Genomic DNA, 25188 nt, shown 5'->3' on the forward strand with positions numbered 1-25188 from the left:
TAGGGCTGATGCTAACCCTAACCCTAACACTATCCTAGGGTTGATGCTAACCCTAACCCTAACCCTAACACTATCCTAGGCCTGATGCTAACCCTATCCCTAACCCTAACACTCTCCTAGGGCTGAGGCTAACCCTAACCCTAACACTATCCTAGGGCTGATGCTAACCCTAACCCTAACCCAAACACTATCCTAGGGTTGATGCTAACCCTAACCCTAACACTATCCTAGGGCTGATGCTAACCCTAACCCTAACCCTAACACTATCCTTGGGCTGATGCTAAACCTAACCCTAACACTATCCTGGGCCTGATGCTAACCCTAACCCTAACCCTAACACTATCATAGGGCTGATGCTAACCCTAACCCTAACACTATCCTTGGGCTGATGCTAACCCTAACCCTAACCCTAACACTATCCTAGGGCAGATGCTAACCCTAACGCTAACCCTAACACTATCCTAGGGCTGATGCTAACCCTAACCCTAACCCTAACACTATCCTAGGGCTGATGCTAACCCTAACCCTAACACTATCCTCGGGCTGATGCTAACCCTAACCCTAACCCTAACACTATCCTAGGGCTGATGCTAACCCTAAACCTAACACTATCCTAGGCCTGATGATAACCCTAACCCTAACCCTAACACTATCCTAGGGCTGATGCTAACCCTAACCCTAACCCTAACACTATCCTTGTGCTCATGCTAACCCTAACCCTAACACTATAATAGGACTGATGATAACCCTAACCCTAACCCTAACACTATCCTAGGGTTTATGTTAACCCTAACCCTAACACTATCCTAGGGCTGATGCTAACCCTAACCCTAACCCTAAGACTATCCTAGGGCGGATGCTAACCCTAACCCTAACCCTAACACTATCCTAGGGCTGATGCTAACCCTAACCCTAACCCTAACATTATCCTAGGGCTGATGCTAACCCTATCCCTAACTCTAACACTATCTTAGGGCTGAGGCTAACCCTAACCCTAACACTATCCTTGGGCTGATGCTAACCCTAACCCTAACCCTAACACTATCCTAGGGCAGATGCTAACCCTAACGCTAACCCTAACACTATCCTAGGGCTGATGCTAACCCTAACCCTAACCCTAACACTATCCTAGGGCGGATGCTAACCCTAACCCTAACCCTAACACTATCCTAGGTCGGATGCTAACCCTAACCCTAACCCTAACACTATCCTAGGGCTGATGCTAACCCTAACGCTAACCCTAACTCTATCCTAGGGCTGATGCTAACCCTAACCCTAACACTATCCTAGGGCTGATGCTAACCCTAACCCTAACCCTAACACTATCCTAGGGCGGATGCTAACCCTAACCCTAACCCTAACACTATCCTAGGGCGGATGCTAACCCTAACCCTAACCCTAACACTATCCTAGGGCTGATGCTAACCCTAACAATAACACTATCCTGGGGCTGATGCTAACCCTAACCCTAACCCAAACATTATCCTAGGGCGGTTGCTAACCCTAACCCTAACCCTAACACTATCCTAGGGCTGATGCTAACCCTAACACTAACACTATCCTAGGCCTGATGCTAACCCTAACACTAACCCTAACACTATCCTAGGGCTGATGCTAACCCTAACCCTAACACTATCCTCGGACTGATGCTAACCCAAACCCTAACACTATCCTAGGGCTGATGCTAACCCTAACCCTAACCCTAACACTATCCTACGGCTGATGCTAACCCTAACACTAACACTATCCTAGGGCTGATGCTAACCCTAACCCTAACCCTAACATTATCCTAGGGCTGATGGTAACCCTAACCCTAACTCTAACACTATCTTAGGGCTGAGGCTAACCCTAACCCTAACACTATCCTACGGCTGATGCTAACCCTAACCCTAACCCTAACACTATCCTAGGGCTGATGCTAACCCTAACCCTAACACTATCCTAGGGCTGATGCTAAACCTAACCCTAACCCTAACACTATCCTAGGGCTGATGCTAACCCTAACCCTAACCCTAACACTATCCTAGGGCTGATGCTAACCCTAACCCTAACACTATCCTAGGGCTGATGCTAACCCTAACCCTAAACCTAACACTATCCTAGGGGGGATGCTAACCCTAACCCTAACCCTAACACTATCCTAGGGCTGATGCTAACCCTAACACTAACACTATCCTAGGGCTGATGCTAACCCTATCCCTAACCCTAACACTCTCCAAGGGCTGATGCTAACACTAACCCTAACCCTAACACTATCCTAGGGCTGATGCTAACCCTAACCCTATCACTATCCTAGGGCTTATGCTAACCCTAACCCTGACCCTAACACTATCCTAGGGTTGATGCTAACCCTAACCCTAACACTATCCTAGGGCTGATGCTAACCCTAACAATAACCCTAACACTATCTTAGGGCTGATGTTAACCCTCACCCTAACACTATCCTAGGGCTGATGCTAACCCTAACCCTAACCCTAACACTAACCTAGGGCTGATGCTAACCCTAACGCTAACACTATCCTAGGGCTGATGCTAGCCCTAACCCTAACCCTAACACTATCCTAGGGCTGATGCTAACCCTAACCCTAACACTATCCTAGGGCTGATGCTAACCCTAACCCTAACCCTAACACTATCCTAGGCCTGATGATAACCCTAACACTAACACTATCCTAGGGCTGATGCTAACCCTAACCCTAACCCAAACACTATCCTAGGGTTGATGCTAACCCTAACCCTAACACTATCCTAGGGCTGATGCTAACCCTAACCCTAACCAAAACACTATCCTTGGGCTGATGCTAACCCTAACCCTAACACCATCCTGGGCCTGATGCTAACCCTAACCCTAACCCTAACACTATCCTAGGGCTGATGCTAACCCTAACCCTAACACTATCCTTGGGCTGATGATAACCCTAACCCTAACCCTAACACTATCCTAGGGCAGATGCTAACCCTAACGCTAACCCTAACACTATCCTTGAACTGATGCTAACCCTAACCCTAACCCTAACACTATCCTAGGCCTGATGATAACCCTAACCCTAACCCTAACACTATCCTAGGGTTTATGTTAACCCTAACCCTAACACTATCCTAGGGCTGATGCTAACCCTAACCCTAACACTAAGACTATCCTAGGGCGGATGCTAACCCTAACCCTAACCCTAACACTCTCCTAGGGCTGATGCTAACCCTAACCCTAACACTATCCTAGGGCTGATGCTAACCCTAACACTAACACTATCCTAGGCCTGATGCTAACCCTAACCCTAACCCTAACACTATCCTAGGGCTAATGCTAACCCTAACCCTAACACTATCCTAGGGCTGATGCTCACCCTAACACTAACACTATCCTAGGGCTGATGCTAACCCTAACCCTAACCCTAACACTCTCCAAGGGCTGATGCTAACCCTAACCCTAACCCTAACACTATCCTAGGGCTGATGCTAACCCTAACCCTAACCCTAACACTATCTTAGGGCTGAGGCTAACCCTAACCCTAACACTATCCTACGGCTGATGCTAACCCTAACCCTAACCCTAACACTATCCTAGGGCTGATGCTAACCCTAACCCTAACACTATCCTAGGCCTGATGCTAACCCTAACCCTAACCCTAACACTATCCTAGGGCTGATGCTAACCCTAACCCTAACACTATCCTAGGGCTGATGCTAACCCTAACCCTAACCCTAACACTATCCTAGGGCTGATGCTAACCCTAACCCTAACTCTAACACTATCTTAAGTCTGAGGCTAACCTTAACCCTAACACTATCCTACGGCTGATGCTAACCCGAACCCTAACCCTAACACTATCCTAGGGCTGATGCTAACCCTAACCATAACACTATCCTAGGCCTGATGCTAACCCTAACCCTAACCCTAACTCTATCCTAGGGTTGATGCTAACCCTAACCCTAACACTATCCTAGGGCTGATGCTAACCCTAACCCAAACCCTAACACTATCCTAGGGCTGATGCTAACCCTAACACTAACACTATCCTAGGCCTGATGATAACCCTAACCCTAACCCTAACACTATCCTAGGGCTGATGCTAACCCTAACCCTAACACTATCCTAGGGCTGATGCTAACCCTAACCCTAACCCTAACACTATCCTAAGTCTGATGCTAACCCTAGCCCTCACACTATCCTAGGCCTGATGATAACCCTAACCCTAACCTTAACACTATCCTAGGGCTGATGCTAACCCTAACCCTAACCCTAACACTATCCTAGAGCTGATGCTAACCCTAACCCTAACACTATCCTTGGCCTGATGATAACCCTAACCCTAACCCTGACACTATCCTAGGGCTGATGCTAACCCTAACCCTAACACTATCCTAGGGTTGATGCTAACCCTAACCCTAACCCTAACACTATCCTAGGCCTGATGCTAACCCTATCCCTAACCCTAACACTCTCCGAGGGCTGAGGCTAACCCTAACCCTAACACTATCCTAGGGCTGATGCTAACCCTAACCCTAACCCAAACACTATCCTAGGGTTGATGCTAACCCTAACCCTAACACTATCCTAGGGCTGATGCTAACCCTAACCCTAACCCTAACACTATCCTTGGGCTGATGCTAAACCTAACCCTAACACTATCCTGGGCCTGATGCTAACCCTAACCCTAACCCTAACACTATCATAGGGCTGATGCTAACCCTAACCCTAACACTATCCTTGGGCTGATGCTAACCCTAACCCTAACCCTAACACTATCTTTGGGCTGATGCTAACCCTAACCCTAACCCTAACACTATCCTAGGGCAGATGCTAACCCTAACGCTAACCCTAACACTATCCTAGGGCTGATGCTAACCCTAACCCTAACCCTAACACTATCCTAGGGCGGATGCTAACCCTAACCCTAACCCTAACACTATCCTAGGGCGGATGCTAACCCTAACCCTAACCCTAACACTATCCTAGGGCTGATGCTAACCCTAACGCTAACCCTAACACTATCCTAGGGCTGATGCTAACCCTAACCCTAACACTATCCTAGGGCTGATGCTAACCCTAACCCTAACCCTAACATTATCCTAGGGCGGATGCTAACCCTAACCCTAACCCTAACACTATCCTAGGGCGGATGCTAACCCTAACCCTAACCCTAACACTATCCTAGGGCTGATGCTAACCCTAACAATAACACTATCCTGGGGCTGATGCTAACCCTAACCCTAACCCAAACATTATCCTAGGGCGGATGCTAACCCTAACCCCAACCCTAACACTATCCTAGGGCTGATGCTAACCCTAACACTAACACTATCCTAGGCCTGATGCTAACCCTAACCCTAACCCTAACACTATCCTAGGGCTGATGCTAACCCTAACCCTAACACTATCCTCGGACTGATGCTAACCCTAACCCTAACACTATCCTAGGGCTGATGCTAACCCTAACCCTAACCCTAACACTATCCTACGGCTGATGCTAACCCTAACACAAACACTATCCTAGGGCTGATGCTAACCCTAACCCTAACCCTAACATTATCCTAGGGCTGATGGTAACCCTAACCCTAACTCTAACACTATCTTAGGGCTGAGGCTAACCCTAACCCTAACACTATCCTACGGCTGATGCTAACCCTAACCCTAACCCTAACACTATCCTAGGGCTGATGCTAACCCTAACCCTAACACTATCCTAGGGCTGATGCTAAACCTAACCCTAACCCTAACACTATCCTAGGGCTGATGCTAACCCTAACCCTAACCCTAACACTATCCTAGGGCTGATGCTAACCCTAACCCTAACACTATCCTAGGGCTGATGCTAACCCTAACCCTAAACCTAACACTATCCTAGGGGGGATGCTAACCCTAACCCTAACCCTAACACTATCCTAGGGCTGATGCTAACCCTAACACTAACACTATCCTAGGGCTGATGCTAACCCTATCCCTAACCCTAACACTCTCCAAGGGCTGATGCTAACACTAACCCTAACCCTAACACTATCCTAGGGCTGATGCTAACCCTAACCCTATCACTATCCTAGGGCTGATGCTAACCCTAACCCTGACCCTAACACTATCCTAGGGTTGATGCTAACCCTAACCCTAACACTATCCTAGGGCTGATGCTAACCCTAACAATAACCCTAACACTATCTTAGGGCTGATGTTAACCCTAACCCTAACACTATCCTATGGCTGATGCTAACCCTAACCCTAACCCTAACACTAACCTAGGGCTGATGCTAACCCTAACCCTAACACTATCCTAGGGCTGATGCTAGCCCTAACCCTAACCCTAACACTATCCTAGGGCTGATGCTAACCCTAACCCTAACACTATCCTAGGGCTGATGCTAACCCTAACCCTAACCCTAACACTATCCTAGGCCTGATGATAACCCTAACACTAACACTATCCTAGGGCTGATGCTAACCCTAACCCTAACCCAAACACTATCCTAGGGTTGATGCTAACCCTAACCCTAACACTATCCTAGGGCTGATGCTAACCCTAACCCTAACCAAAACACTATCCTTGGGCTGATGCTAACCCTAACCCTAACACCATCCTGGGCCTGATGCTAACCCTAACCCTAACCCTAACACTATCCTAGGGCTGATGCTAACCCTAACCCTAACACTATCCTTGGGCTGATGATAACCCTAACCCTAACCCTAACACTATCCTAGGGCAGATGCTAACCCTAACGCTAACCCTAACACTATCCTTGAACTGATGCTAACCCTAACCCTAACCCTAACACTATCCTAGGCCTGATGATAACCCTAACCCTAACCCTAACACTATCCTAGGGTTTATGTTAACCCTAACCCTAACACTATCCTAGGGCTGATGCTAACCCTAACCCTAACACTAAGACTATCCTAGGGCGGATGCTAACCCTAACCCTAACCCTAACACTATCCTAGGGCTGATGCTAACCCTAACCCTAACACTATCCTAGGGCTGATGCTAACCCTAACACTAACACTATCCTAGGCCTGATGCTAACCCTAACCCTAACCCTAACACTATCCTAGGGCTAATGCTAACCCTAACCCTAACACTATCCTACGGCTGATGCTCACCCTAACACTAACACTATCCTAGGGCTGATGCTAACCCTAACCCTAACCCTAACACTCTCCAAGGGCTGATGCTAACCCTAACCCTAACCCTAACACTATCCTAGGGCTGATGCTAACCCTAACCCTAACCCTAACACTATCTTAGGGCTGAGGCTAACCCTAACCCTAACACTATCCTACGGGTGATGCTAACCCTAACCCTAACCCTAACACTATCCTAGGGCTGATGCTAACCCTAACCCTAACACTATCCTAGGCCTGATGCTAACCCTAACCCTAACCCTAACACTATCCTAGGGCTGATGCTAACCCTAACCCTAACACTATCCTAGGGCTGATGCTAACCCTAACCCTAACCCTAACACTATCCTAGGGCTGATGCTAACCCTAACCCTAACTCTAACACTATCTTAAGGCTGAGGCTAACCTTAACCCTAACACTATCCTACGGCTGATGCTAACCCGAACCCTAACCCTAACACTATCCTAGGGCTGATGCTAACCCTAACCATAACACTATCCTAGGCCTGATGCTAACCCTAACCCTAACCCTAACTCTATCCTAGGGTTGATGCTAACCCTAACCCTAACACTATCCTAGGGCTGATGCTAACCCAACCCAAACCCTAACACTATCCTAGGGCTGATGCTAACCCTAACACTAACACTATAATAGGCCTGATGATAACCCTAACCCTAACCCTAACACTATCCTAGGGCTGATGCTAACCCTAACCCTAACACTATCCTAGGGCTGATGCTAACCCTAACCCTAACCCTAACACTATCCTAAGTCTGATGCTAACCCTAGCCCTCACACTATCCTAGGCCTGATGATAACCCTAACCCTAACCTTAACACTATCCTAGGGCTGATGCTAACCCTAACCCTAACCCTAACACTATCCTAGAGCTGATGCTAACCCTAACCCTAACACTATCCTAGGCCTGATGATAACCCTAACCCTAAACCTGACACTATCCTAGGGCTGATGCTAACCCTAACCCTAACACTATCCTAGGGTTGATGCTAACCCTAACCCTAACCCTAACACTATCCTAGGCCTGATGCTAACCCTATCCCTAACCCTAACACTCTCCTAGGGCTGAGGCTAACCCTAACCCTAACACTATCCTAGGGCTGATGCTAACCCTAACCCTAACCCAAACACTATCCTAGGGTTGATGCTAACCCTAACCCTAACACTATCCTAGGGCTGATGCTAACCCTAACCCTAACCCTAACACTATCCTTGGGCTGATGCTAAACCTAACCCTAACACTATCCTGGGCCTGATGCTAACCCTAACCCTAACCCTAACACTATCATAGGGCTGATGCTATCCCTAACCCTAACACTATCCTTGGGCTGATGCTAACCCTAACCCTAACCCTAACACTATCCTAGGGCAGATGCTAACACTAACGCTAACCCTAACACTATCCTAGGGCTGATGCTAACCCTAACCCTAACCCTAACACTATCCTAGGGCTGATGCTAACCCTAACCCTAACACTATCCTCGGGCTGATGCTAACCCTAACCCTAACCCTAACACTATCCTAGGGCTGATGCTAACCCTAAACCTAACACTATCCTAGGCCTGATGATAACCCTAACCCTAACCCTAACACTATCCTAGGGCTGATGCTAACCCTAACCCTAACCCTAACACTATCCTTGGGCTCATGCTAACCCTAACCCTAACACTATAATAGGACTGATGATAACCCTAACCCTAACCCTAACACTATCCTAGGGTTTATGTTAACCCTAACCCTAACACTATCCTAGGGCTGATGCTAACCCTAACCCTAACCCTAAGACTATCCTAGGGCGGATGCTAACCCTAACCCTAACCCTAACACTATCCTAGGGCTGATGCTAACCCTAACCCTAACCCTAACATTATCCTAGGGCTGATGCTAACCCTATCCCTAACTCTAACACTATCTTAGGGCTGAGGCTAACCCTAACCCTAACACTATCCTTGGGCTGATGCTAACCCTAACCCTAACCCTAACACTATCCTAGGGCAGATGCTAACCCTAACGCTAACCCTAACACTATCCTAGGGCTGATGCTAACCCTAACCCTAACCCTAACACTATCCTAGGGCAGATGCTAACCCTAACGATAACCCTAACACTATCCTAGGGCTGATGCTAACCCTAACCCTAACACTATCCTAGGGCTGATGCTAACCCTAACCCTAACCCTAACACTATCCTAGGGCGGATGCTAACCCTAACCCTAACCCTAACACTATCCTAGGGCGGATGCTAACCCTAACCCTAACCCTAACACTATCCTAGGGCTGATGCTAACCCTAACAATAACACTATCCTGGGGCTGATGCTAACCCTAAACCTAACCCAAACATTATCCTAGGGCGGATGCTAACCCTAACCCTAACCCTAACACTATCCTAGGGCTGATGCTAACCCTAACACTAACACTATCCTAGGCCTGATGCTAACCCTAACCCTAACCCTAACACTATCCTAGGGCTGATGCTAACCCTAACCCTAACACTATCCTCGGACTGATGCTAACCCTAACCCTAACACTATCCTAGGGCTGATGCTAACCCTAACCCTAACCCTAACACTATCCTACGGCTGATGCTAACCCTAACACTAACACTATCCTAGGGCTGATGCTAACCCTAACCCTAACCCTAACATTATCCTAGGGCTGATGGTAACCCTAACCCTAACTCTAACACTATCTTAGGGCTGAGGCTAACCCTAACCCTAACACTATCCTACGGCTGATGCTAACCCTAACCCTAACCCTAACACTATCCTAGGGCTGATGCTAACCCTAACCCTAACACTATCCTAGGGCTGATGCTAAACCTAACCCTAACCCTAACACTATCCTAGGGCTGATGCTAACCCTAACCCTAACCCTAACACTATCCTAGGGCTGATGCTAACCCTAACCCTAACACTATCCTAGGGCTGATGCTAACCCTAACCCTAAACCTAACACTATCCTAGGGGGGATGCTAACCCTAACCCTAACCCTAACACTATCCTAGGGCTGATGCTAACCCTAACACTAACACTATCCTAGGGCTGATGCTAACCCTATCCCTAACCCTAACACTCTCCAAGGGCTGATGCTAACACTAACCATAACCCTAACACTATCCTAGGGCTGATGCTAACCCTAACCCTATCACTATCCTAGGGCTGATGCTAACCCTAACCCTGACCCTAACACTATCCTAGGGTTGATGCTAACCCTAACCCTAACACTATCCTAGGGCTGATGCTAACCCTAACAATAACCCTAACACTATCTTAGGGCTGATGTTAACCCTAACCCTAACACTATCCTAGGGCTGATGCTAACCCTAACCCTAACCGTAACACTAACCTAGGGCTGATGCTAACCCTAACCCTAACACTATCCTAGGGCTGATGCTAGCCCTAACCCTAACCCTAACACTATCCTAGGGCTGATGCTAACCCTAACCCTAACACTATCCTAGGGCTGATGCTAACCCTAACCCTAACCCTAACACTATCCTAGGCCTGATGATAACCCTAACACTAACACTATCCTAGGGCTGATGCAAACCCTAACCCTAACCCTAACACTATCCTAGGGCTGATGCTAACCCTAACCCTAACCCAAACACTATCCTAGGGTTGATGCTAACCCTAACCCTAACACTATCCTAGGGCTGATGCTAACCCTAACCCTAACCAAAACACTATCCTTGGGCTGATGCTAACCCTAACCCTAACACTATCCTGGGCCTGAGGCTAACCCTAACCCTAACCCTAACACTATCCTAGGGCTGATGCTAACCCTAACCCTAACACTATCCTTGGGCTGATGATAACCCTAACCCTAACCCTAACACTATCCTAGGGCAGATGCTAACCCTAACGCTAACCCTAACACTATCCTTGAACTGATGCTAACCCTAACCCTAACCCTAACACTATCCTAGGCCTGATGATAACCCTAACCCTAACCCTAACACTATCCTAGGGTTTATGTTAACCCTAAACCTAACACTATCCTAGGGCTGATGCTAACCCTAACCCTAACCCTAAGACTATCCTAGGGCGGATGCTAACCCTAACCCTAACCCTAACACTATCCTAGGGCTGATGCTAACCCTAACACTAACACTATCCTAGGGCTGATGCTAACCCTAACCCTAACCCTAACATTATCCTAGGGCGGATGCTAACCCTAACCCTAACCCTAACACTATCCTAGGGCTGATGCTAACCCTAACACTAACACTATCCTAGGCCTGATGCTAACCCTAACCCTAACCCTAACACTATCCTAGGGCTAATGCTAACCCTAACCCTAACACTATCCTAGGGCTGATGCTCACCCTAACACTAACACTATCCTAGGGCTGATGCTAACCCTAACCCTAACCCTAACACTCTCCAAGGGCTGATGCTAACCCTAACCCTAACCCTAACACTATCCTAGGGCTGATGCTAACCCTAACCCTAACCCTCACTCTATCCTAGGGCTGATGCTAACCCTAACCCTAACACTATCCTAGGCCTGATGCTAACCCTAACCCTAACCCTAACACTATCCTAGGGCTGATGCTAACCCTAACCCTAACACTATCCTAGGGCTGATGCTAACCCTAACCCTAACCCTAACACTATCCTAGGGCTGATGCTAACCCTAACCCTAACTCTAACACTATCTTAAGGCTGAGGCTAACCCTAACCCTAACTCTATCCTACGGCTGATGCTAACCCGAACCCCAACCCTAACACTATCCTAGGGCTGATGCTAACCCTAACCATAACACTATCCTAGGCCTGATGCTAACCCTAACCCTAACCCTAACTCTATCCTAGGGTTGATGCTAACCCTAACCCTAACACTATCCTAGGGCTGATGCTAACCCTAACCCAAACCCTAACACTATCCTAGGGCTGATGCTAACCCTAACACTAACACTATCCTAGGCCTGATGATAACCCTAACCCTAACCCTAACACTATCCTAGGGCTGATGCTAACCCTAACCCTAACACTATCCTAGGGCTGATGCTAACCCTAACCCTAACCCTAACACTATCCTAAGTCTGATGCTAACCCTAGCCCTCACACTATCCTAGGCCTGATGATAACCCTAACCCTAACCTTAACACTATCCTAGGGCTGATGCTAACCCTAACCCTAACCCTAACACTATCCTAGAGCTGATGCTAACCCTAACCCTAACCCTAACACTACCCTAGGGCTGATGCTAACCCTAACCCTAACACTATCCTAGGGCTGATGCTAACCCTAACCCTAACCCTAACACTATCCTAGGGCTGATGCTAACCCTAACCCTAACCCAAACACTATCCTAGGGTTGATGCTAACCCTAACCCTAACACTATCCTAGGGCTGATGCTAACCCTAACCCTAACCAAAACACTATCCTTGGGCTGATGCTAACCCTAACCTTAACACTATCCTGGGCCTGATGCTAACCCTAACCCTAACCCTAACACTATCCTAGGGCTGATGCTAACCCTAACCCTAACACTATCCTTGGGCTGATGATAACCCTAACCTTAACCCTAACACTATCCTAGGGCAGATGCTAACCCTAACCCTAACCCTAAGACTATCCTAGGGCGGATGCTAACCCTAACCCTAACCCTAACACTATCCTAGGGCTGATGCTAACCCTAACACTAACACTATCCTAGGGCTGATGCTAACCCTAACCCTAACCCTAACATTATCCTAGGGCGGATGCTAACCCTAACCCTAACCCTAACACTATCCTAGGGCTGATGCTAACCCTAACACTAACACTATCCTAGGCCTGATGCTAACCCTAACCCTAACCCTAACACTATCCTAGGGCTAATGCTAACCCTAACCCTAACACTATCCTAGGGCTGATGCTCACCCTAACACTAACACTATCCTAGGGCTGATGCTAACCCTAACCCTAACCCTAACATTCTCCAAGGGCTGATGCTAACCCTAACCCTAACCCTAACACTATCCTAGGGCTGATGCTAACCCTAACCCTAACCCTCACTCTATCCTAGGGCTGATGCTAACCCTAACCCTAACACTATCCTAGGCCTGATGCTAACCCTAACCCTAACGCTAACACTATCCTAGGGCTGATGCTAACCCTAACCCTAACACTATCCTAGGGCTGATGCTAACCCTAACCCTAACCCTAACACTATCCTAGGGCTGATGCTAACCCTAACCCTAACTCTAACACTATCTTAAGGCTGAGGCTAACCCTAACTCTAACTCTATCCTACGGCTGATGCTAACCCGAACCCTAACCCTAACACTATCCTAGGGCTGATGCTAACCCTAACCATAACACTATCCTAGGCCTGATGCTAACCCTAACCCTAACCCTAACTCTATCCTAGGGTTGATGCTAACCCTAACCCTAACACTATCCTAGGGCTGATGCTAACCCTAACCCAAACCCTAACACTATCCTAGGGCTGATGCTAACCCTAACACTAACACTATCCTAGGCCTGATGATAACCCTAACCCTAACCCTAACACTATCCTAGGGCTGATGCTAACCCTAACCCTAACACTATCCTAGGGCTGATGCTAACCCTAACCCTAACCCTAACACTATCCTAAGTCTGATGCTAACCCTAGCCCTCACACTATCCTAGGCCTGATGATAACCCTAACCCTAACCTTAACACTATCCTAGGGCAGATGCTAACACTAACGCTAACCCTAACACTATCCTAGGGCTGATGCTAACCCTAACCCTAACCCTAACACTATCCTAGGGCTGATGCTAACCCTAACCCTAACACTATCCTCGGGCTGATGCTAACCCTAACCCTAACCCTAACACTATCCTAGGGCTGATGCTAACCCTAAACCTAACACTATCCTAGGCCTGATGATAACCCTAACCCTAACCCTAACACTATCCTAGGGCTGATGCTAACCCTAACCCTAACCCTAACACTATCCTTGGGCTCATGCTAACCCTAACCCTAACACTATAATAGGACTGATGATAACCCTAACCCTAACCCTAACACTATCCTAGGGTTTATGTTAACCCTAACCCTAACACTATCCTAGGGCTGATGCTAACCCTAACCCTAACCCTAAGACTATCCTAGGGCGGATGCTAACCCTAACCCTAACCCTAACACTATCCTAGGGCTGATGCTAACCCTAACCCTAACCCTAACATTATCCTAGGGCTGATGCTAACCCTATCCCTAACTCTAACACTATCTTAGGGCTGAGGCTAACCCTAACCCTAACACTATCCTTGGGCTGATGCTAACCCTAACCCTAACCCTAACACTATCCTAGGGCAGATGCTAACCCTAACGCTAACCCTAACACTATTCCAGGGCTGATGCTAACCCTAACCCTAACCCTAACACTATCCTAGGGCAGATGCTAACCCTAACGCTAACCCTAACACTATCCTAGGGCTGATGCTAACCCTAACCCTAACACTATCCTAGGGCTGATGCTAACCCTAACCCTAACCCTAACACTATCCTAGGGCGGATGCTAACCCTAACCCTAACCCTAACACTATCCTAGGGCGGATGCTAACCCTAACCCTAACCCTAACACTATCCTAGGGCTGATGCTAACCCTAGCCCTCACACTATCCTAGGCCTGATGATAACCCTAACCCTAACCTTAACACTATCCTAGGGCTGATGCTAACCCTAACCCTAACCCTAACACTATCCTAGAGCTGATGCTAACCCTAACCCTAACACTATCCTAGGCCTGATGATAACCCTAACCCTAACCCTGACACTATCCTAGGGCTGATGCTAACCCTAACCCTAACACTATCCTAGGGTTGATGCTAACCCTAACCCTAACCCTAACACTATCCTAGGCCTGATGCTAACCCTATCCCTAACCCTAACACTCTCCTAGGGCTGAGGCTAACCCTAACCCTAACACTATCCTAGGGCTGATGCTAACCCTAACCCTAACCCAAACACTATCCTAGGGTTGATGCTAACCCTAACCCTAACACTATCCTAGGGCTGATGCTAACCCTAACCCTAACCCTAACACTATCCTTGGGCTGATGCTAAACCTAACCCTAACACTATCCTGGGCCTGATGCTAACCCTAACCCTAACCCTAACACTATCATAGGGCTGATGCTATCCCTAACCCTAACACTATCCTTGGGCTGATGCTAACCCTAACCCTAACCCTAACACTATCCTAGGGCAGATGCTAACACTAACGCTAACCCTAACACTATCCTAGGGCTGATGCTAACCCTAACCCTAACCCTAACACTATCCTAGGGCTGATGCTAACCCTAACCCTAACACTATCCTCGGGCTGATGCTAACCCTAACCCTAACCCTAACACTATCCTAGGGCTGATGCTAACCCTAAACCTAACACTATCCTAGGCCTGATGATAACCCTAACCCTAACCCTAACACTATCCTAGGGCTGATGCTAACCCTAACCCTAACCCTAACACTATCCTTGGGCTCATGCTAACCCTAACCCTAACACTATAATAGGACTGATGATAACCCTAACCCTAACCCTAACACTATCCTAGGGTTTATGTTAACCCTAACCCTAACACTATCCTAGGGCTGATGCTAACCCTAACCCTAACCCTAAGACTATCCTAGGGCGGATGCTAACCCTAACCCTAACCCTAACACTATCCTAGGGCTGATGCTAACCCTAACCCTAACCCTAACATTATCCTAGGGCTGATGCTAACCCTATCCCTAACTCTAACACTATCTTAGGGCTGAGGCTAACCCTAACCCTAACACTATCCTTGGGCTGATGCTAACCCTAACCCTAACCCTAACACTATCCTAGGGCAGATGCTAACCCTAACGCTAACCCTAACACTATCCTAGGGCTGATGCTAACCCTAACCCTAACCCTAACACTATCCTAGGGCAGATGCTAACCCTAACGCTAACCCTAACACTATCCTAGGGCTGATGCTAACCCTAACCCTAACACTATCCTAGGGCTGATGCTAACCCTAACCCTAACCCTAACACTATCCTAGGGCGGATGCTAACCCTAACCCTAACCCTAACACTATCCTAGGGCGGATGCTAACCCTAACCCTAACCCTAACACTATCCTAGGGCTGATGCTAACCCTAACAATAACACTATCCTGGGGCTGATGCTAACCCTAAACCTAACCCAAACATTATCCTAGGGCGGATGCTAACCCTAACCCTAACCCTAACACTATCCTAGGGCTGATGCTAACCCTAACACTAACACTATCCTAGGCCTGATGCTAACCCTAACCCTAACCCTAACACTATCCTCGGACTGATGCTAACCCTAACCCTAACACTATCCTAGGGCTGATGCTAACCCTAACCCTAACCCTAACACTATCCTACGGCTGATGCTAACCCTAACACTAACACTATCCTAGGGCTGATGCTAACCCTAACCCTAACCCTAACATTATCCTAGGGCTGATGGTAACCCTAACCCTAACTCTAACACTATCTTAGGGCTGAGGCTAACCCTAACCCTAACACTATCCTACGGCTAATGCTAACCCTAACCCTAACCCTAACACTATCCTAGGGCTGATGCTAACCCTAACCCTAACACTATCCTAGGGCTGATGCTAAACCTAACCCTAACCCTAACACTATCCTAGGGCTGATGCTAACCCTAACCCTAACCCTAACACTATCCTAGGGCTGATGCTAACCCTAACCCTAACACTATCCTAGGGCTGATGCTAACCCTAACCCTAACCCTAACACTATCCTAGGGCTGATGCTAACCCTAACACTAACACTATCCTAGGGCTGATGCTAACCCTATCCCTAACCCTAACACTCTCCAAGGGCTGATGCTAACACTAACCCTAACCCTAACACTATCCTAGGGCTGATGCTAACCCTAACCCTATCACTATCCTAGGGCTGATGCTAACCCTAACCCTGACCCTAACACTATCCTAGGGTTGATGCTAACCCTAACCCTAACACTATCCTAGGGCTGATGCTAACCCTAACAATAACCCTAACACTATCTTAGGGCTGATGTTAACCCTAACCCTAACACTATCCTAGGGCTGATGCTAACCCTAACCCTAACCGTAACACTAACCTAGGGCTGATGCTAACCCTAACCCTAACACTATCCTAGGGCTGATGCTAGCCCTAACCCTAACCCTAACACTATCCTAGGGCTGATGCTAACCCTAACAATAACACTATCCTAGGGCTGATGCTAACCCTAACCCTAACCCTAACACTATCCTAGGCCTGATGATAACCCTAACACTAACACTATCCTAGGGCTGATGCAAACCCTAACCCTAACCCTAACACTATCCTAGGGCTGATGCTAACCCTAACCCTAACCCAAACACTATCCTAGGGTTGATGCTAACCCTAACCCTAACACTATCCTAGGGCTGATGCTAACCCTAACCCTAACCAAAACACTATCCTTGGGCTGATGCTAACCCTAACCCTAACACTATCCTGGGCCTGATGCTAACCCTAACCCTAACCCTAACACTATCCTAGGGCTGATGCTAACCCTAACCCTAACACTATCCTTGGGCTGATGATAACCCTAACCCTAACCCTAACACTATCCTAGGGCAGATGCTAACCCTAACGCTAACCCTAACACTATCCTTGAACTGATGCTAACCCTAACCCTAACCCTAACACTATCCTAGGCCTGATGATAACCCTAACCCTAACCCTAACACTATCCTAGGGTTTATGTTAACCCTAACCCTAACACTATCCTAGGGCTGATGCTAACCCTAACCCTAACCCTAAGACTATCCTAGGGCGGATGCTAACCCTAACCCTAACCCTAACACTATCCTAGGGCTGATGCTAACCCTAACACTAACACTATCCTAGGGCTGATGCTAACCCTAACCCTAACCCTAACATTATCCTAGGGCGGATGCTAACCCTAACCCTAACCCTAACACTATCCTAGGGCTGATGCTAACCCTAACACTAACACTATCCTAGGCCTGATGCTAACCCTAACCCTAACCCTAACACTATCCTAGGGCTAATGCTAACCCTAACCCTAACACTATCCTAGGGCTGATGCTCACCCTAACACTAACACTATCCTAGGGCTGATGCTAACCCTAACCCTAACCCTAACACTCTCCAAGGGCTGATGCTAACCCTAACCCTAACCCTAACACTATCCTAGGGCTGATGCTAACCCTAACCCTAACCCTCACTCTATCCTAGGGCTGATGCTAACCCTAACCCTAACACTATCCTAGGCCTGATGCTAACCCTAATCCTAACCCTAACACTATCCTAGGGCTGATGCTAACCCTAACCCTAACACTATCCTAGGGCTGATGCTAACCCTAACCCTAACCCTAACACTATCCTAGGGCTGATGCTAACCCTAACCCTAACTCTAACACTATCTTAAGGCTGAGGCTAACCCTAACCCTAACTCTATCCTACGGCTGATGCTAACCCGAACCCCAACCCTAACACTATCCTAGGGCTGATGCTAACCCTAACCATAACACTATCCTAGGCCTGATGCTAACCCTAACCCTAACCCTAACTCTATCCTAGGGTTGATGCTAACCCTAACCCTAACACTATCCTAGGGCTGATGCTAACCCTAACCCAAACCCTAACACTATCCTAGGGCTGATGCTAACCCTAACACTAACACTATCCTAGGCCTGATGATAACCCTAACCCTAACCCTAACACTATCCTAGGGCTGATGCTAACCCTAACCCTAACACTATCCTAGGGCTGATGCTAACCCTAACCCTAACCCTAACACTATCCTAAGTCTGATGCTAACCCTAGCCCTCACACTATCCTAGGCCTGATGATAACCCTAACCCTAACCTTAACACTATCCTAGGGCTGATGCTAACCCTAACCCTAACCCTAACACTATCCTAGAGCTGATGCTAACCCTAACCCTAACCCTAACACTACCCTAGGGCTGATGCTAACCCTAACCCTAACACTATCCTAGGGCTGATGCTAACCCTAACCCTAACCCTAACACTATCCTAGGGCTGATGCTAACCCTAACCCTAACCCAAACACTATCCTAGGGTTGATGCTAACCCTAACCCTAACACTATCCTAGGGCTGATGCTAACCCTAACCCTAACCAAAACACTATCCTTGGGCTGATGCTAACCCTAACCCTAACACTATCCTGGGCCTGATGCTAACCCTAACCCTAACCCTAACACTATCCTAGGGCTGATGCTAACCCTAACCCTAACACTATCCTTGGGCTGATGATAACCCTAACCTTAACCCTAACACTATCCTAGGGCAGATGCTAACCCTAACCCTAACCCTAAGACTATCCTAGGGCGGATGCTAACCCTAACCCTAACCCTAACACTATCCTAGGGCTGATGCTAACCCTAACACTAACACTATCCTAGGGCTGATGCTAACCCTAACCCTAACCCTAACATTATCCTAGGGCGGATGCTAACCCTAACCCTAACCCTAACACTATCCTAGGGCTGATGCTAACCCTAACACTAACACTATCCTAGGCCTGATGCTAACCCTAACCCTAACCCTAACACTATCCTAGGGCTAATGCTAACCCTAACCCTAACACTATCCTAGGGCTGATGCTCACCCTAACACTAACACTATCCTAGGGCTGATGCTAACCCTAACCCTAACCCTAACATTCTCCAAGGGCTGATGCTAACCCTAACCCTAACCCTAACACTATCCTAGGGCTGATGCTAACCCTAACCCTAACCCTCACTCTATCCTAGGGCTGATGCTAACCCTAACCCTAACACTATCCTAGGCCTGATGCTAACCCTAACCCTAACCCTAACACTATCCTAGGGCTGATGCTAACCCTAACCCTAACACTATCCTAGGGCTGATGCTAACCCTAACCCTAACCCTAACACTATCCTAGGGCTGATGCTAACCCTAACCCTAACTCTAACACTATCTTAAGGCTGAGGCTAACCCTAACTCTAACTCTATCCTACGGCTGATGCTAACCCGAACCCTAACCCTAACACTATCCTAGGGCTGATGCTAACCCTAACCATAACACTATCCTAGGCCTGATGCTAACCCTAACCCTAACCCTAACTCTATCCTAGGGTTGATGCTAACCCTAACCCTAACACTATCCTAGGGCTGATGCTAACCCTAACCCAAACCCTAACACTATCCTAGGGCTGATGCTAACCCTAACACTAACACTATCCTAGGCCTGATGATAACCCTAACCCTAACCCTAACACTATCCTAGGGCTGATGCTAACCCTAACCCTAACACTATCCTAGGGCTGATGCTAACCCTAACCCTAACCCTAACACTATCCTAAGTCTGATGCTAACCCTAGCCCTCACACTATCCTAGGCCTGATGATAACCCTAACCCTAACCTTAACACTATCCTAGGGCAGATGCTAACACTAACGCTAACCCTAACACTATCCTAGGGCTGATGCTAACCCTAACCCTAACCCTAACACTATCCTAGGGCTGATGCTAACCCTAACCCTAACACTATCCTCGGGCTGATGCTAACCCTAACCCTAACCCTAACACTATCCTAGGGCTGATGCTAACCCTAAACCTAACACTATCCTAGGCCTGATGATAACCCTAACCCTAACCCTAACACTATCCTAGGGCTGATGCTAACCCTAACCCTAACCCTAACACTATCCTTGGGCTCATGCTAACCCTAACCCTAACACTATAATAGGACTGATGATAACCCTAACCCTAACCCTAACACTATCCTAGGGTTTATGTTAACCCTAACCCTAACACTATCCTAGGGCTGATGCTAACCCTAACCCTAACCCTAAGACTATCCTAGGGCGGATGCTAACCCTAACCCTAACCCTAACACTATCCTAGGGCTGATGCTAACCCTAACCCTAACCCTAACATTATCCTAGGGCTGATGCTAACCCTATCCCTAACTCTAACACTATCTTAGGGCTGAGGCTAACCCTAACCCTAACACTATCCTTGGGCTGATGCTAACCCTAACCCTAACCCTAACACTATCCTAGGGCAGATGCTAACCCTAACGCTAACCCTAACACTATTCCAGGGCTGATGCTAACCCTAACCCTAACCCTAACACTATCCTAGGGCAGATGCTAACCCTAACGCTAACCCTAACACTATCCTAGGGCTGATGCTAACCCTAACCCTAACAGTATCCTAGGGCTGATGCTAACCTTAACCCTAACCCTAACACTATCCTAGGGCTGATGCTAACCCTAACCCTAACCCTAACACTATCCTAGGGCGGATGCTAACCCTAACCCTAACCCTAACACTATCCTAGGGCTGATGCTAACCCTAACAATAACACTATCCTGGGGCTGATGCTAACCCTAACCCTAACCCAAACATTATCCTAGGGCGGATGCTAACCCTAACCCTAACCCTAACACTATCCTAGGGCTGATGCTAACCCTAACACTAACACTATCCTAGGCCTGATGCTAACCCTAACCCTAACCCTAACACTATCCTAGGGCTGATGCTAACCCTAACCCTAACACTATCCTCGGACTGATGCTAACCCTAACCCTAACACTATCCTAGGGCTGATGCTAACCCTAACCCTAACCCTAACACTATCCTACGGCTGATGCTAACCCTAACACTAACACTATCCTAGGGCTGATGCTAACCCTAACCCTAACCCTAACATTATCCTAGGGCTGATGGTAACCCTAACCCTAACTCTAACACTATCTTAGGGCTGAGGCTAACCCTAACCCTAACACTATCCTACGGCTGATGCTAACCCTAACCCTAACCCTAACACTATCCTAGGGCTGATGCTAACCCTAACCCTAACACTATCCTAGGGCTGATGCTAAACCTAACCCTAACCCTAACACTATCCTAGGGCTGATGCTAACCCTAACCCTAACCCTAACACTATCCTAGGGCTGATGCTAACCCTAACCCTAACACTATCCTAGGGCTGATGCTAACCCTAACCCTAAACCTAACACTATCCTAGGGGGGATGCTAACCCTAACCCTAACCCTAACACTATCCTAGGGCTGATGCTAACCCTAACACTAACACTATCCTAGGGCTGATGCTAACCCTATCCCTAACCCTAACACTCTCCAAGGGCTGATGCTAACACTAACCCTAACCCTAACACTATCCTAGGGCTGATGCTAACCCTAACCCTATCACTATCCTAGGGCTGATGCTAACCCTAACCCTGACCCTAACACTATCCTAGGGTTGATGCTAACCCTAACCCTAACACTATCCTAGGGCTGATGCTAACGCTAACAATAACCCTAACACTATCTTAGGGCTGATGTTAACCCTAACCCTAACACTATCCTAGGGCTGATGCTAACCCTAACCCTAACCGTAACACTAACCTAGGGCTGATGCTAACCCTAACCCTAACACTATCCTAGGGCTGATGCTAGCCCTAACCCTAACCCTAACACTATCCTAGGGCTGATGCTAACCCTAACCCTAACACTATCCTAGGGCTGATGCTAACCCTAACCCTAACCCTAACACTATCCTAGGCCTGATGATAACCCTAACACTAACACTATCCTAGGGCTGATGCAAACCCTAACCCTAACCCTAACACTATCCTAGGGCTGATGCTAACCCTAACCCTAACCCAAACACTATCCTAGGGTTGATGCTAACCCTAACCCTAACACTATCCTAGGGCTGATGCTAACCCTAACCCTAACCAAAACACTATCCTTGGGCTGATGCTAACCCTAACCCTAACACTATCCTGGGCCTGATGCTAACCCTAACCCTAACCCTAACACTATCCTAGGGCTGATGCTAACCCTAACCCTAACACTATCCTTGGGCTGATGATAACCCTAACCCTAACCCTAACACTATCCTAGGGCAGATGCTAACCCTAACGCTAACCCTAACACTATCCTTGAACTGATGCTAACCCTAACCCTAACCCTAACACTATCCTAGGCCTGATGATAACCCTAACCCTAACCCTAACACTATCCTAGGGTTTATGTTAACCCTAACCCTAACACTATCCTAGGGCTGATGCTAACCCTAACCCTAACCCTAAGACTATCCTAGGGCGGATGCTAACCCTAACCCTAACCCTAACACTATCCTAGGGCTGATGCTAACCCTAACACTAACACTATCCTAGGGCTGATGCTAACCCTAACCCTAACCCTAACATTATCCTAGGGCGGATGCTAACCCTAACCCTAACCCTAACACTATCCTAGGGCTGATGCTAACCCTAACACTAACACTATCCTAGGCCTGATGCTAACCCTAACCCTAACCCTAACACTATCCTAGGGCTAATGCTAACCCTAACCCTAACACTATCCTAGGGCTGATGCTCACCCTAACACTAACACTATCCTAGGGCTGATGCTAACCCTAACCCTAACCCTAACACTCTCCAAGGGCTGATGCTAACCCTAACCCTAACCCTAACACTATCCTAGGGCTGATGCTAACCCTAACCCTAACCCTCACTCTATCCTAGGGCTGATGCTAACCCTAACCCTAACACTATCCTAGGCCTGATGCTAACCCTAACCCTAACCCTAACACTATCCTAGGGCTGATGCTAACCCTAACCCTAACACTATCCTAGGGCTGATGCTAACCCTAACCCTAACCCTAACACTATCCTAGGGCTGATGCTAACCCTAACCCTAACTCTAACACTATCTTAAGGCTGAGGCTAACCCTAACCCTAACTCTATCCTACGGCTGATGCTAACCCGAACCCCAACCCTAACACTATCCTAGGGCTGATGCTAACCCTAACCATAACACTATCCTAGGCCTGATGCTAACCCTAACCCTAACCCTAACTCTATCCTAGGGTTGATGCTAACCCTAACCCTAACACTATCCTAGGACTGATGCTAACCCTAACCCAAACCCTAACACTATCCTAGGGCTGATGCTAACCCTAACACTAACACTATCCTAGGCCTGATGATAACCCTAACCCTAACCCTAACACTATCCTAGGGCTGATGCTAACCCTAACCCTAACACTATCCTAGGGCTGATGCTAACCCTAACCCTAACCCTAACACTATCCTAAGTCTGATGCTAACCCTAGCCCTCACACTATCCTAGGCCTGATGATAACCCTAACCCTAACCTTAACACTAACCTAGGGCTGATGCTAACCCTAACCCTAACCCTAACACTATCCTAGGGCTGATGCTAACCCTAACCCTAACCCAAACACTATCCTAGGGTTGATGCTAACCCTAACCCTAACACTATCCTAGGGCTGATGCTAACCCTAACCCTAACCAAAACACTATCCTTGGGCTGATGCTAACCCTAACCCTAACACTATCCTAGGGCTGATGCTAACCCTAACCCTAACCCTAACACTATCCTAGGGCTGATGCTAACCCTAACCCTAACCCAAACACTATCCTAGGGTTGATGCTAACCCTAACCCTAACACTATCCTAGGGCTGATGCTAACCCTAACCCTAACCCAAACACTATCCTAGGGTTGATGCTAACCCTAACCCTAACACTATCCTAGGGCTGATGCTAACCCTAACCCTAACCCTAAGACTATCCTAGGGCGGATGCTAACCCTAACCCTAACCCTAACACTATCCTAGGGCTGATGCTAACCCTAACCCTAACCCTAACATTATCCTAGGGCTGATGCTAACCCTATCCCTAACTCTAACACTATCTTAGGGCTGAGGCTAACCCTAACCCTAACACTATCCTTGGGCTGATGCTAACCCTAACCCTAACCCTAACACTATCCTAGGGCAGATGCTAACCCTAACGCTAACCCTAACACTATTCCAGGGCTGATGCTAACCCTAACCCTAACCCTAACACTATCCTAGGGCAGATGCTAACCCTAACGCTAACCCTAACACTATCCTAGGGCTGATGCTAACCCTAACCCTAACAGTATCCTAGGGCTGATGCTAACCTTAACCCTAACCCTAACACTATCCTAGGGCTGATGCTAACCCTAACCCTAACCCTAACACTATCCTAGGGCGGATGCTAACCCTAACCCTAACCCTAA

Source organism: Lemur catta, chromosome 7 (assembly GCF_020740605.2).
Source record: "Lemur catta isolate mLemCat1 chromosome 7, mLemCat1.pri, whole genome shotgun sequence".
Taxonomy (NCBI): domain Eukaryota; kingdom Metazoa; phylum Chordata; class Mammalia; order Primates; family Lemuridae; genus Lemur; species Lemur catta.